Here is a 13,901-nt window from a genome sequence, read left to right on the forward strand (position 1 = left end):
ACTGGCTGCAGAGAGCACAGAGCACAGCAGTGAGAGGTCTGATTACACATCTCTCCAGAGACAATACATAACACTGGCTGCAGAGAGCACAGAGCACAGCAGTGTGAGTTCTGATTACACATCTCTCCAGGGACAATACATGACACTGGCTGCAGAGAGCACAGAGCACAGCAGTGTGAGGTATGATTACACATCTCTCCAGGGACAATACATAACACTGGCTGCAGAGAGCACAGAGCACAGCAGTGTGAGGTCTGATTACACATCTCTCCAGGGACAGTACATAACACTGGCTGCAGAGAGCACAGAGCACAGCAGTGTGAGGTCTGATTACACATCTCTCCAGGGACAATACATAACACTGGCTGCAGAGAGCACAGAGCACAGCAGTGTGAGGTCTGATTACACATCTCTCCAGGGACAATACATAACACTGGCTGCAGAGAGCACAGAGCACAGCAGTGTGAGGACTGATTACACATCTCTCCAGGGACTATACATAACACTGGCTGCAGTCTTTATGGTCGCAGCTGCTGTCAGGTTCCCTTTAATATGCATGTAACCTCTGGTCACCCCCTCCACTGCCATTAACCCCTCATCTCCCAGTCTCCTCTCCGGTATGACATCATACGCGGGTGAGTTATGGTCCCGGCCGCTCGCCAGCGCTCGGCTGAATCATTTAGTAATTTGGAGCAGGACCTTGGAGTGTGAGGAATCACCGCGCCGCACCTAACAAATGTGATGGGAGGAGATCCTGACAATATGGCCGCTGCGCTCATCCCAGGGGCTGATTTACTGCCATATTCCCTCTATTTATAACCCTCCGAGCCCAGAATCCGATTACAGGAAGAGGCCACTAATCACACGATAATAATTGTACATATTTATTAACACCGCGTGCACCAGGCAAGGTTAATAGAGAGGCGAGCGGCGGATAATCAGCCCAAATACTGAGTGATAGCACATCCCGCTGCATGAGAGGGGCCAGGGACTGTATCACACATGGTAGGATTAGATACACAGCTCAGCAGACAGTATCACACAGGAGAGGATTAGATACACAGCTCAGCAGTCAGTATCACACACGGTAGGATTAGATACACAGCTCAGCAGACAGTATCACACAGGAGAGGATTAGATACAGAGCTCAGCAGACAGTATCACACATGATGGGATTAGATACACAGATCGGAAGAAAGTATCACACATTATATACTTAGATTAGATACAGAGCTCAACATTCAGTATCACACATGTCTCAGCTCTATGTAAGGTGGATGCCTATATAATGGAAGCTTAGATACAGCAGCTCAGCTCTATGTAAGGTGGATCCTATATAATGGCAGCTTAGATACAGCAGCTCAGCTCTATGTAAGGTGGATGCCTATATAATGGCAGCTTAGATACAGCAGCTCAGCTCTATGTAAGGTGGATGCCTATATAATGGAAGCTTAGATACAGCAGCTCAGCTCTATGTAAGGTGGATCCTATATAATGGCAGCTTAGATACAGCAGCTCAGCTCTATGTAAGGTGGATGCCTATATAATGGCAGCTTAGATACAGCAGCTCAGCTCTATGTAAGGTGGAGGTCTATATAATGGCAGCTTAGATACAGCAGCTCAGCTCTATGTAAGGTGGAAGCCTATATAATGGCAGCTTAGATACAGCAGCTCAGCTGTATGTAAGGTAGAAGCCTATATAATGGCAGCTTAGATACAGCAGCTCAGCTCTATGTAAGGTGGAGGTCTATATAATGGCAGCTTAGATACAGCAGCTCAGCTCTATGTAAGGTGGAAGCCTATATAATGGCAGCTTAGATACAGCAGCTCAGCTGTATGTAAGGTAGAAGCCTATATAATGGCAGCTTAGATACAGCAGCTCAGCTCTATGTAAGGTGGATGCCTGTATAATAGCAGCTTAGATACAGCAGCTCAGCTCTATGTAAGGTGGATGCCTATATAATGGTAGCTTAGATACAGCAGCTCAGCTCTATGTAAGATGGATGACTATATAATGGCAGCTTAGATACAGCAGCTCAGCTCTATGTAAGGTGGATGCCTATATAATGGTAGCTTAGATACAGCAGCTCAGCTCTATGTAAGATGGATGACTATATAATGGCAGCTTAGATACAGCAGCTCAGCACTATGTAAGGTGAATGCCTATATAATGGCAGCTTAGATACAGCAGCTCAGCTCTAAGTAAGGTGGATGCCTATATAATGGCAGCTTAGATACAACAGCTCAGCTCTATGCAAGGTGGATTCCTATATAATGGCAGCTTAGATACAGCTGCTCAGCTCTATGTAAGGTAGATGCCTATATAATGGCAGCTTAGATACAGCAGCTCAGCTCTATGTAAGGTGGATGCCTATATAATGGCAGCTTAGATACAGCTGCTCAGCTCTATGTAAGGTAGATGCCTATATAATGGCAGCTTAGATACAGCTGCTCAGCTCTATGTAAGGTGGATTCCTATATAATGGCAGCTTAGATACAGCTGCTCAGCTCTATGTAAGGTAGATGCCTATATAATGGAAGCTTAGATACAGCAGCTCAGCTCTATATATAATAGACACCTCTATAATACAGTATATACACAGTGAGAAGTGATTACACTCCAGTTATATCCAGCAGTGAGATTGGAGTGGAAGGAGTAACATTGTGACTCTCTGTACAAGGAGATTAGTGATACAGTTTATCCAATGTGTCCCCAGCAGTAGCCGCACATTAGTGTGTAGTATGGAGAGTAATGTGCAGCTGTAGAGGTTGCAGTCTTCTCCCTCTGCTCTGTTGTCTCTGGATATATATGATGTGTATGTTGGGTCAGTATAGCAGCGGTCTATGGGCTATGGTTTCGCCGCTGCTCTCTATGAATGAGATAGAGACTAGAGATCATCTTGCAGATTACTTATGTCTGACATTTGTCTACAATCAAATCCACATTCCCATTGTATGAGGAATCCCAAAAATTCCTCTGCAGAAGAAGAAACATTGAGGAATCCAGGATCCAGATGGAGAACAGAACAGAACTCTGCAGCCATTGATCACTTTGGATCGGGGTAAATTTCCTAATTGGACCCTTGTAACATCTTCTCCAGGAGGCAAATTGACAAAACAAACATAATAAACCTCTCGTTGTCGGGGATAATTACCAGCATTTTAATTGGCCTCAATCAGCGCGGAGTCATTTATTTCATTATTTCCCGTTTTCCCTCGGATCACATTCATTATCCGTCTCCCGGGATTTGTTGCAGGGCAAAATATTTTAATCATATTATTAATAACCTGAACTCGTTACCCGACACTTAAGATGTAGATTTTTGCAACTTTGTTATTTTTTTTGGTGTGAAGTTTTTAAAGAATGCAAATTGATTCAGAGAAGACCGATGTCAGATCAGAAACGGCTACTGAGCGGGATGGGATAGGCGATTGATTGGTAATGACTGGCGTTTTCAAAAATTTCACTGCTCCCTTTCGTAATTGATACTCCTTAAAAGGGACTTTCACCACCTCCACTAACTCCAACTTTTTGCATCATATAATAGACACCAATACACTAATTCTGATGTACTTGCAATTTTCCCACCATTTACAAGCAATCATTGTCATTATCTTCCAATCTTTACTGTCATGTGGGTGGAGCCAGGCTGCTTGCTCCATCCCAGCGCCACCCATGTGACAGTATTGAGCCTATTCTTCAAAATGAGTAACAGAACTTCCTGGGAACTAATACAAGTAGAACCCAGCGGGTTGCAACTTTTAATGGTGCAGATTATTCATTTGAAGTCAGATGGGCGGAGCCAGGCAGTTTGCTCCAACTGTGGACCACCCAAGCCAGGGGTGAATCTACACTCTATAAAACGGTGACCCCCTACTTCTGATATCTTGTCATTTATTTAGTATGCAAGTTCTTCATGCAGTGTCACTCCCATGCTGACATCCGGTACTTTCAGTGTGCGCTGCCTGTGGCCAAAGGCTCAGCTCGCCTCATGGCTGGGAAACCATTGTTTCAAGGTATTCTCAGCACCCACTATCATAATTATGCTCCCTGATATCATCTGGAAGGTCACAAAGTAGAGCACAGAGACTGGCTCCACCCACCTGACATATGACGCCCAGTGTATCTGCTCCGTTTATGGCTTCAAGTCTCTTGGACCTACAATTTGTTTGTGTTCTGACCTGGGCATCGAGTGTCCTTATCTTCTACATCTTGATGCACAACCCCGTTGCTCCACGACCCAGATGTTTGAGATGTTCCTCCGATCTCCGTACCTTTCCTTCTCCTCCACACATAGGTGGGCCCCATGACTCATTGACTTACTGGGGCACATTTACTAAGGGTCCAAATCGCATTTTTCCGCCGGGTTTTCTGAATTTTACCGCTTTGGGCCGAATTGCCCCGGGTTTTTGGCGCACATGATCGGATTGTGTCGCATCGGCGCAGGCTTGCATGCGGCGAAAAACGGGGGCGGGGGCGTGGCTGTCGGAAAACCCGACGGATTCTGGAAAATCGCGCTATTAAAAAAAAAAAGACACACACTTAGGCTACATGCACACTGCCGTTGCCCGCCGCACCGTAGCACAGCAGGCACATGGCAGCGCGCGTGGAGAGGAGGAGGAGGTGAGCCAACATATGGGCCACGGCACCATAATACGGGAAAAGGTAGGACATGTCCTATCTTTTCCCGGGCTACGGAGCGGTACGGTGCCGCATGTGTGAGCCCATAGAAGTGTATGGGAGACGTATATCAGCCGTATATACGTCCCCCATACATGTGTGTGAATGTAGCCTAACATGCACCAGGAATAGGATGGTGAACTCTGGCAGACCTCGGCACAGCAGCAACACCTGGTGGACATTGGGCGCACGACCTTAGTGAATCGCCAGAAGACCCGAATCCTCGTCGGAGAACGCACCGCTGGATCGCGACTGGAGCAGGTAAATAAATCTGCCCCACTGTATACAGGGTGTTTTCCATTGATGAAGGTGTTTTGTTGCCCGAGGGCTTACGATTCATGTACATTCCTGGTATAAAGTAGAACATCTCCGGCGCGGTTGGACTCTCCTGTGATAGGTCGGCTTTGTCTTCACGCAGTGACGCCGCGTCTTATCTCCCATTCAGCGGCTCCACAAAGGCCTGTGGTTATTTCTAATGATCAGCCGGGCGCTTTGCTTCTCGCTCTCGATACATAATAACCAGCAGCTCCCGTCTATGATCTGCCGGTGGGAGGTTTACGGCTCTACTGAAGATAATATACAATGAAATCTGGAGCAGAACACAAAGCGATGACTTAATCATTCACTCAACTCTGATGTTTTTCCTTCAGAGGCTCCAAATGTTCTGTTTTTTTTTTTTTATTTCAAGGGGAATTCCACCTCCGGGAGTCTTCTGACATGATACAAGAGTAGAGATGAGCGAGCACTAAAATGCTCGAGTGCTCGTTATTCGAGACAAACTTTTCCTGATGCTCGAGTGCTCGTCTCAAATAACGAGCCCCATTGAAGTCAATGGAAGACTCGAGCATTTTTCAAAGGGACCATGGTTCGGGAATAAAATGTGTTAATTAACTGAAAAAGAATGTCTTCTGATAAGTTAGCAGATGTATGCAAACATCTGCAATCTATTCTTCACTGTTCTGCGCGTATATTATCTCCCGACAAGTTAGCAGATGTGAAGAACAGTGAAGAATAGAATAAAAACAGTGAACACAGGATCATTTAAGTGAAAAACACAGTGAAGAATAGATTGCAGATGTTCGGCACATCTGCTTACTTGTCGGGAGATACGCTGCCCCGGGATCTGCTCCTCTTCTTCCACTGAAGTCTCCCCGATCTCTCCGTGCTGCCGCTGCCCCATGTCTCCGTGCTGCCGGCGCCCCATGTCTCCGTGCCGCCGCCTCATATCTCCGTGCCGCCGCTGCCCCATGTCTCCGTGCTGCCGCCGCCCCATGTCTCCGTGCCGTCGCTGCCCCATGTCTCCGTGCCGTCGCTGCCCCATGTCTCCGTGCCGCTGCTGCCCCATGTCTCCGTGCCGCTCCCCGATGTCTCCGTCCCACTCCCCGATGTCTCCGTGCCGCTCCTAGATGTCTCCGTGACGCTCCCCGATGTCTCCGTGCCTCTCCCCGATGTCTCCGTGCCACTCCCCGATGTCTCCATGCCACGCCCCGTGTCTCCGTGCCGCTCCACGATGTCTCCGTGCCGCTCCCTGATGTCTCCGTGCCGCTCCCCGATGTCTCTGCGCCTCTCCCCGATGTCTCTGTGTCGCTCCCCGATGTCTCCGTGCCGCTCCCCCATGTCTCCGTGCCGCTCCCCCATGTCTCTGCACTGCCCCATGTCTCCGTGCTGCCCCATGTCTCCGTGCTGCCCCATGTCTCCGTGCTGCCACTGCCCATGTCTCCGTGCTGCCCCCCGATGTCTCCGTGCTGCCCCCCGATGTCTCCGTGCTGCCGCTTCCCCGGTGTCTCTGTGCTGCTCCCCGGTGTCTCTGTGCTGCTCCCCGGTGTCTCTGTGCTGCTGCTCTCCCGATGTCTCCGTGCTGCTGCTCCCCGGTATCTCCGTGCTGCTGCTCCCCGATGTCTCCGTGCTGCTGCTCTCCGATGTCTCCGTGCTGCTGCTCCCCGGTGTCTCTGTGCTGTTGCTCCCCGGTGCCTCCGTGCTGCTGCTCCCCGGTGTCTCTGTGCTGCTCCCCGGTGTCTCTGTCCTGCTCACCGTGTTCTTCAATGTGTTCTTCACACATATATATTGTTCTTCACATAGTATTTTGTTCGCACCGTTCCGCGCCGTTTCGAGTACCTTAATACTCGAACGAGCATTAAGCTCGGACGAGTATACTCGCTCATCTCTATACAAGAGAGATCAGTCAGAAACTTACATCAATGTGATCGAGGTGGTCTGCGCCGATTCCTACAACCGAGGCAGAGAAAGCTCCTGAAATATGGAAATCTCCAACTTGGACACAAATGGGCAGAAAGTTTTTGAATAATTTAGCATAAAACAATAAGACAAGTAAATATAAGAAACGTTCAAATCTGTTTTATTAGAGGAAAGTGCATCTTACTCCACTTACCAGGCTCCTTGTCTCTACCCTAAGCTGTCAGTCACATCTTCCTTGGCCTCCCATGAGGGTCGTAAGCTCTCAGAGACATCAGTAGAAGTTTATGGAGGACGCAACAAGAAAACAAGTCAAAGAACATAAAACAAGTAGAGAGGCAGCAGCACATAGATATAAGAATCTTTATGTTTCTTTCTCCACTTACCAGGCTGTTTTCCTCCTCCCCCTTTCTCATTTACTCAAAATTTTCTGCTGAATAAATCTTATTCTCCCAGAATAATAGTAAGTTTTCTATCTCACGCAAAGTGCAGATGAAATGCTTATGGATTAACATCTTAACTGACTATCTACAAGGAAAGGAGGAGGGGCTAAAAAAAGAGTGACGTTGGATAGGCATGGATAGGCGTGAGTTCTTACAAGCAGCCGCCTATTTTCCATTCATCAGTGAGACCACCTCTTTGAGAAGACCCTCTTACCCGTTCCTTTCTACATTCCTCGTATTGGCCACCTTCCTGGAGAAGACCGCTCCATTACATGACCATCCTTAGATGCACTTTAGTCGTCAGTCGCTTATTTTTCTCCGCAGATGAAGTAAATTCCGGTTTTTGAGGTGTTATTTCAGACGTGGCTTGAGGTTGACATTTCCAGGAACTTGTTCCCATGGTGAAAGTTTCAGGTCTTTGTTAGATCTTAGAAGTAAACAAGTATGAGAGCGTCGGGCTCGGTGTCACCGGGGGTCGGCCTCTCGGTGCTCCCCCCCCCCTCGCCTGTTAAAAGTTTGGCTTCCCCTTTTCTAACCCCGGATTAATAAATGTGAGAACAACTTAATGCGTCCATGATCATAATCCCTTCTTCTCTTCGCGGGGGCGATGCCTCACGCCTCATTACCAGGACTGAAGGAGCCATGAACCAAGATCGGGACATTCTTAAAGGGATACTGCGCCCAGAAAACCTTCTATCCGCTGCTTTCCTGGGTCATTGCCTTATCTGGTTTTCAAGGTCTCCTAGTGCTCTCATACAATTTAGTTTTTCACTAATGGAAGATCCTTAACTAGAAGGAAGACGACCAACTCATAATAGCAAACACGGCTTACAGTCGTCTTATTTCTGGAGGAGAGCTCATTTGCATATACTTTTCCCATGAAGCACTGCAAATAGTACACAAACTGCACATAGTACACACTGCAAATAGTACACCCACTGCACATAGTACACACTGCAAATAGTACACCCACTGCATATAGTACATAGTACACCCTGCACATAGTACACCCCCTGCACATAGTACACCGCCTGCACATAGTACACACACTGCACATAGAACACACACTGCACATAGTACACCCCCTGCACATAGTACACCCCCTGCACATAGTACACACTGCACATAGTACACACACTGCACATAGTACACCCTGCACATAGTACACATACTGCACATAGTACACCCTGCACATAGTACACCCTGCACATAGTACACACACTGCACATAGTACACACACTGCACATAGTACACCCCCTGCACATAGTACACCCCCTGCACATAGTACACATACTGCAAATAGTACACCCACTGCATACAGTACATAGTACACCCTGCACATAGTACACACTGCACATAGAACACACACTGCACATAGTACACCCTGCACATAGTACACACACTGCACATAGTACACATAGTACACCCCGCACATAGTACACCCTGCACAAAGTACACACTGCACATAGTACATAGTACACATAGTACACCCTGCACATAGTACACACTGCACATAGTACACCCTGCACATAGTACACACCCTGCACATAGTACACACTGCACATAGTACACACTGCACATAGTACACACACTGCACATAGTACACACCCTGCACATAGTACAGTCCCTGCACATAGTACACCCCCTGCACATAGTACACACCTGCACATAGTACACACCTGCACATAGTACACACCATGCACATAGTACACACCATGCACATAGTACACACCCTACACATTGTACACCCCCTGCACATAGTACATCCCTTGCACATAGTTCACCCCCTGCACATAGTACACACACTGCACATAGTACACCCCCTGCACATAGTACAGCCCCTGCACATAGTACACCCCCTGCACATAGTACACCCCCTGCACATAGTACACACCTGCACATAGTACACACCTGCACATAGTACACACCCTGCACATAGTACACACCCTGCACATAGTACACACCCTGCACATAGTACATCCCTTGCACATAGTTCACCCCCTGCACATAGTACACACTGCACATAGTACACCCCCTGCACATAATACACCCTGCACATAGTACACCCTGCACATAGTACACAGCCTGCACATAGTACAGCCCCTGCACATAGTACACCCCGCACATAGTACACCCCCTGCACATAGTACACCCCCTGCACATAGTACACCCCCTGCACATAGTACACCCCCTGCACATAGTACACCCCCTGCACATAGTACAGTCCCTGCACATAGTACACCCCCTGCACATAGTACACACCCTGCACATAGTACACAGCCTGCACATAGTACACAGCCTGCACATAGTACACACTGCACATAGTACACCCCCTGCACATAGTACACCCCCTGCACATAGTACACCCCCTGCACATAGTACAGTCCCTGCACATAGTACACCCCCTGCACATAGTACACACCCTGCACATAGTACACACCCTGCACATAGTACACACCTGCACATAGTACACACCATGCACATAGTACACACCCTGCACATAGTACACCCCCTACACATAGTACACACCCTGCACATAGTACACACCCTGCACATAGTACACACCCTGCACATAGTACACACCCTGCACATAGTACACACCCTGCAAATAGTACACACCTTGCACATAGTACACACCCTGCACATAGTACAGTCCCTGCACATAGTACACCCCCTGCACATAGTACACACCTGCACATAGTACACACCATGCACATAGTACACACCCTGCACATAGTACACACTGCACATAGTACACCCCCTGCACATAGTACACCCTGCACATCGTACACCCTGCACATCGTACACCCTGCACATAGTACACCCCCTGCACACAGTACACACCCTGCACATAGTACAGTCCCTGCACATAGTACACACCTGCACATAGTACACACCCTGCACATAGTACACACCCTGCACATAGTACATCCCTTGCACATAGTTCACCCCCTGCACATAGTACACACTGCACATAGTACAGTCCCTGCACATAGTACACGCCTGCACATAGTACACACCCTGCACATAGTACACACCCTGCACATAGTACATCCCTTGCACATAGTTCACCCCCTGCACATAGTACACACTGCACATAGTACACCCCCTGCACATAGTACACCCTGCACATAGTACACAGCCTGCACATAGTACAGCCCCTGCACATAGTACACCCCCTGCACATAGTACACCCCCTACACATAGTACACCCTGCACATAGTACACACCCTGCACATAGTACACATTGCGCATAGTACACATTGCACATAGTACACCCTGCACATAGTACACACCCTGCACATAGTACACATTGCACATAGTACACATTGCACATAGTACACATTGCACATAGTACACACCTGCACATATTACACACCCTGCCCATAGTACACACTGCTCTGTTCTTAGTAAATGTGGCCCCATTGTATCCAATCTAGACAATAGATTCCAGACTGATACATTGTAACAAACTAGCAGAGAGATCTGTGCAGCTGCCACTGAATACAATTTACAATTTTTGCTTATATTTTAACAATGTACAATTGTCCCCCTGCACATAGTACATCCCTTGCACATAGTTCACCCCCTGCACATAGTACACACACTGCACATAGTACACCCCCTGCACATAGTACACACCCTGCACATAGTACAGTCCCTGCACATAGTACACACCCTGCACATAGTACACACCCTGCACATAGTACACACCCTGCACATAGTACATCCCTTGCACATAGTACATCCCTTGCACATAGTTCACCCCCTGCACATAGTACACACTGCACATAGTACACCCCCTGCACATAGTACACAGCCTGCACATAGTACACAGCCTGCACATAGTACAGCCCCTGCACATAGTACAGCCCCTGCACATAGTACACACTGCACATAGTACACCCCCTGCACATAGTACACCCCCTGCACATAGTACACCCTGCACATAGTACACAGCCTGCACATAGTACAGCCCCTGCACATAGTACAGCCCCTGCACATAGTACAGCCCCTGCACATAGTACACACTGCACATAGTACACCCCCTGCACATAGTACACCCCCTGCACATAGTACACCCCCTGCACATAGTACACCCCCTGCACATAGTACACCCCCTGCACATAGTACACCCCCTGCACATAGTACACCCCCTACACATAGTACACACCCTGCACATAGTACACACCCTGCACATAGTACACCCCCTGCACATAGTACACCCCCAGCACATAGTACACACCTGCACATAGTACACACCTGCACATAGTACACACCATGCACATAGTACACACCATGCACATAGTACACCCCCTGCACATAGTACACCCCCTGCACATAGTACACACCTGCACATAGTACACACCTGCACATAGTACACACCATGCACATAGTACACACCATGCACATAGTACACCCCCTGCACATAGTACACACACTGCACATAGTTCACCCCCTGCTCATAGTACACCCCCTGCTCATAGTACACCCCCTGCACAAAGTACACACCCTGCACATAGTACACACCCTGCACATAGTACACACCCTGCACATAGTACACACCCTGCACATAGTACAGTCCCTGCACATAGTACACGCCTGCACATAGTACACGCCTGCACATAGTACACACCTGCACATAGTACACACCTGCACATAGTACACACCATGCACATAGTACACCCCCTGCACATAGTACACCCCCTGCACATAGTACACACCCTGCACATAGTACACACTGCACATAGTTCACCCCCTGCTCATAGTACACCCCCTGCACACAGTACACACCCTGCACATAGTACACACCCTGCACATAGTACAGTCCCTGCACATAGTACACACCCTGCACATAGTACACACTGCACATAGTACAGTCCCTGCACATAGTACACGCCTGCACATAGTACACGCCTGCACATAGTACACACCCTGCACATAGTACACACCCTGCACATAGTACATCCCTTGCACATAGTTCACCCCCTGCACATAGTACACACTGCACATAGTACACCCCCTGCACATAGTACACCCTGCACATCGTACACCCTGCACATCGTACACCCTGCACATCGTACACCCTGCACATAGTACACAGCCTGCACATAGTACAGCCCCTGCACATAGTACACACTGCACATAGTACACCCCCTGCACATAGTACACCCCCTGCACATAGTACAGTCCCTGCACATAGTACACCCCCTGCACATAGTACACACCCGCACATAGTACACACCATGCACATAGTACACCCCCTGCACATAGTACACCCCCTGCACATAGTACACCCCCTGCACATAGTACACACCCTGCACATAGTACACACCCTGCACATAGTACACACCCTGCACATAGTACAGTCCCTGCACATAGTACACCCCCTGCACATAGTACACACCTGCACATAGTACACACCTGCACATAGTACACACCATGCACATAGTACACACCATGCACATAGTACACCCCCTGCACATAGTACACACCCTGCACATAGTACACACTGCACATAGTTCACCCCCTGCTCATAGTACAGTCCCTGCACATAGTACACACCCTGCACATAGTACACACCCTGCACATAGTACATCCCTTGCACATATTTCACCCCCTGCACATATTTCACACACTGCACATAGTACAGTCCCTGCACATAGTACAGTCCCTGCACATAGTACACGCCTGCACATAGTACACACCCTGCACATAGTACACACCCTGCACATAGTACATCCCTTGCACATAGTTCACCCCCTGCACATAGTACACACTGCACATAGTACACCCCCTGCACATAGTACACCCTGCACATCGTACACCCTGCACATCGTACACCCTGCACATAGTACACAGCCTGCACATAGTACAGCCCCTGCACATAGTACACACTGCACATAGTACACCCCCTGCACATAGTACACCCCCTACACATAGTACACATTGCACATAGTACACCCTGCACATAGTACACACCCTGCACATAGTACACATTGCACATAGTACACATTGCACATAGTACACCCTGCACATAGTACACACCCTGCACATAGTACACATTGCACATAGTACACACCTGCACATAGTACACACCATGCACATAGTACACACCATGCACATAGTACACCCCCTGCACATAGTACACCCCCTGCACATAGTACACACCCTGCACATAGTACACACCCTGCACATAGTACACACCCTGCACATAGTACAGTCCCTGCACATAGTACACCCCCTGCACATAGTACACACCTGCACATAGTACAAACCATGCACATAGTACACACCATGCACATAGTACACCCCCTGCACATAGTACACACCCTGCACATAGTACACACTGCACATAGTTCACCCCCTGCTCATCGTACACCCCCTGCACACAGTACACACCCTGCACATAGTACACACCCTGCACATAGTACAGTCCCTGCACATAGTACACACCCTGCACATAGTACATCCCTTGCACATAGTTCACCCCCTGCACATAGTACACACTGCACATAGTACAGTCCCTGCACATAGTACACGCCTGCACATAGTACACACCCTGCACATAGTACACACCCTGC

The sequence above is a fragment of the Engystomops pustulosus genome, chromosome 5 (assembly GCF_040894005.1).
Source record: "Engystomops pustulosus chromosome 5, aEngPut4.maternal, whole genome shotgun sequence".
NCBI lineage: Eukaryota > Metazoa > Chordata > Amphibia > Anura > Leptodactylidae > Engystomops > Engystomops pustulosus.